Source organism: Heterocephalus glaber, unplaced genomic scaffold (genome assembly GCF_053883595.1).
Source record: "Heterocephalus glaber isolate CG9 unplaced genomic scaffold, H.glaber_assembly_v1.0 deba00001481, whole genome shotgun sequence".
Lineage (NCBI taxonomy): Eukaryota > Metazoa > Chordata > Mammalia > Rodentia > Bathyergidae > Heterocephalus > Heterocephalus glaber.
In genome coordinates, this window is record NW_028258317.1 from 20,347,536 (window position 1) to 20,351,095 (window position 3,560).

Below are 3,560 nucleotides of genomic sequence, written 5' to 3' on the forward strand. Positions count from 1 at the left end.
CTTATCTGTATATCCAATTCTCTACCTCTGTCTGGGAAGTTTTCTACTATTACTTCTGTGAACAGTTTTTTATGTCAATTGTACTTTCTTCCATTTTTTCGTGGACTCCTATCAGTCTTATGTTATTCTTCTTTGCATCATCTAGTAGCTGTTGGATTGATTTCTCATGGTCCCTTACTATCTTTAAGAAATGTCTGTTTTCATGGTCTTTAACTGCAATCTTGTCTTCTATATCTGATATTCTGTCTTCAGATTTTCTTAGTCTACTCTGCATGCTTTCAATGGAGTTTTTAATCTCCTGAATATGTTTGAATCTGTTTCATGGATTCCATTTCCTTTTTATGTTGGGCCATCATGGTTTCCATTTCTTTCTTATGCTGGGCATTCCTGGCTTCCAGCATGTTTCTGAGCTCATTTGTTTTTTTTTTTTAATCTGTTTCTCTTCTAGAGCCTCTAATTATGTTTTTCACTCTGCTCACCATCTCTGTATTTATCTGGGAGATTATTTCTGTTTTGAATTTTTCTAGAGCCTCATGCATCTGCTTTGTTACTTCCTATGCTATTTGTTCAGGGCATCCAAGTGGTTGCTTATCAGTCTTTTCCACCTCATTTCCCTAAGAATTTCCTTTTTGAGGCATGGAAGCCTGCGTTTGTGCCTTGCTTAAGTGTCTTCTTGTTTTTGTTTTTGGTACTGTCCTTAGTTTAATTCCTGCATTGATATTTCAAAATTTCTTAATGTAGGTATCTTTGTTGCTTGTATTTAAAACCCTTGTGGAATGATTGCTTTTCAGAGGTGTCTTCCAGATATAGCTTGTGTTTGGGTTTTGAGACTCTAATGACTCTGACGCTATTTTATTTTCCTTATACCAGGAAGGAAAACTAATTAGATCAATCACAACATGTTAGCCCAAATGACACAATCAACAGTACCATAGCATCAAGTGCAGCTTAGAAAATGACAGTTTGTGGTAGTTATTAATCTGTCACATTTAACTATGTGAGTTAAATTAAAACTGAGGACTAACCCAACATAAGTTTATAGTGAATAAACACTTCAATATAGCCTCTTTCCCCTTAGGGGTGGGGAGTTAGAAGGAGTTGGGGAGGCAGGGACAGGTAGAAAGATCAGGAAAGATTAGTGGTGAAGCCAGAAGACACAAGAAGATCATACAAACTCTAAGAAGTTGTTAAAGGCAAGAGGAAAAGGCAGAATGAAAGAACAAAGATGTGAATAGAATCACCTAACAGCAGCAGGGAGGCTAGATACCATATTTACTTTCCTTTAAAGCTAATGATAATCAAGAGAAGGAAAAAGAGAAGAAAAGAAAAATAAAGGAGAAATTTGAATTCAGTGCAGAAAGGAACAAATGGGGAGATGAAGAGCAATGTGGGACAGTGAGAGGAGAGAGAGAGAGAGAGAGAGAGAGAGAGAGAGAGAGAGAGAGAGAAAAGATAAGGAAAGATAAGAAAGAAAAGTAAAAATTTGAAGAGTAGAAAAAAGTAAAAATTAATTAAAAATAAGAGAAAAATTTTTTTTCTTTTTTGCAAATAGCAAAAAATAAAAATTATGTGCCTCCTTCAGGGTATGTCTCTGCTGTCACAGTAGGCAATGTAGGCATCCGTGTGCATATATGAGTCAATGAGTCTCTGCAAGCCAGCAGCAGACCTGTGAGATTCAGGTAGATTTCTGGCTGCTAGTCCCAAGTTGAGCTCCCTGTCCTTCTGCCGGGTTGAACTCTGCAAAGTTCTACTGCAGGTTCCAGTTTTCCTTCCTCTGAAGATAGTGCAGGTTTTGATGGGAGGTAATGGTCCCAGGTGATGATCCCTCCAACTTACCAAGTACAGTGGTCTGATCTGCCTTTATTGTAAAGATTCCCTTTACTTCTCTGCTAAGCTTCAGTTTTCATCGAGGAACCTGAGAAGCCCTCTTTCTGTTACTAACTTCTTCTCTATCTTCTCTATCTCTATCTCTGGACAAGGGTCTTCATAATCTCCTGTGCCTCTGTAGTGTGTTATCAGGTAGGAGAAAAGCCAGAAGGCCGAGGGGGAATAGGAAGAGTGGGACTGGGCCTTGGAGGCATCCACGCTCCTAAGGGGAGCTTCATGCTGCTTGTCTCACTGGCTTACGCTGGTTGGTCGCGGCTCTAATTTCTTAATAATATATATTGCCTCCATAAAACAAAAACCTGTATATAAAAATTCTTTATTAAAAAGTAAACAAAACTGGAAAAATAATTGTAGGCCAGACTGTATGACAGAGAAATGGTTGATATTGCATACTAGAATTTTTTTTACAGCATTTTTGGAAATGGTAAATGTTTTAACAATGAAATTAATATGAGAAAATGAAAAAATTGAAACAAAGTCTTTGTAAATAGGGATGGAGGGTTTAAATGGAGGGCAGGGGAATGAGGAAAAAATAAGAACCAAGAAAGATTATGTAAAGGTGCAAATTTCCAATGATGAATGTCATTATATTGTATGCCTAAAATGTACCAATAAAATAAAATTTTAAAAAAGAGGACCAAAAAATTGGAAATCACAAAAAGAAAAATACAAATGATGGTTAATATTAAGTCCTCAATAAATACTTTTAAATAAATGAGTTAATGAAATATATTTTTAGTAATAAGTTTGGCACAAAGTTGACAATCAATAGATGTTTTAAGTAAAAAAAATACATAAAGTATCCACTGGTAAGAAATCTCAAGTGGTGCTTGTGGCCAGAATGCTGCGCTGGGCTGGCACCAGCATGGCGGCAGTGCATAAGACCAAGTTGTCCAAGAACTTGCTGCACATGAAGTTCATGCAAAGAGGACTGGACTCAGAAACCAAGAAACAGCTAGAAGAAGAAGAAAAGAAGATCATTAGTGAAAATCACTGGTTCTTGGCTTTTCCAGAGCTTAAAGAGAAAGAAAGTTTCATAATATAAGAGCAGAGTTTCTTGTTATGTGAAGATCTTTTCTATGGAAGAGTGTCATTCAGAGGATTTAATTCTGAAGTTGAGAAATTAATGCTTCAGATGAATGCTAAGAAAAAGGCAGAGGAGCAAGATGAAGATGAAACAGTAGAGCTTGTTGTGTCAGATGAAGAAATGGCTAGAAGATATGGGTCTTTGGTAGGGACAATTGGAAAAAAGTTTTCCAAGAAGAGAGATCGTGCCAATTATGAAGAAGATGAAAATGGAAACATAAAACCAATTTAAATAAAGAAAATGTTCTTAAAGCCCCAAGATTAAAATGGATACCTTCAAATACAGCTCAGGGATGCCTGTGAAAGCAGTGTATTTTGGAACTTATCCTGATAGTGTCTTTGTAGTTGCTAATATGTAATGTTTATTTGTAAAGAAATGTATAATTTTGGAAACATGATGTTTTTGAAACAGATGTGTGGTAGATGTTATATGTTCTTTTCCTAATGGTATTCATCAGGAATATAACTCCAGTCCTTAACTTTCAGGTGTACATAGGACAGGGTGGCTTACTAAAGATTTTTTGACCTCAGATTTTTTTTTAATATATAGTTGTCCAGTCACTGAAGTTGAACTGACTCCTACAAAT

The 3,560-nt window shown here is 36.2% G+C and overlaps 1 pseudogene; it reads left to right on the forward strand.

Moving 5' to 3' along the window:
* Positions 1 to 2,752: 2,752 nt before the first annotated feature.
* LOC101716195 (M-phase phosphoprotein 6 pseudogene) lies at positions 2,753 to 3,238 on the forward strand (annotated as a pseudogene).
* Positions 3,239 to 3,560: the final 322 nt, after the last annotated feature.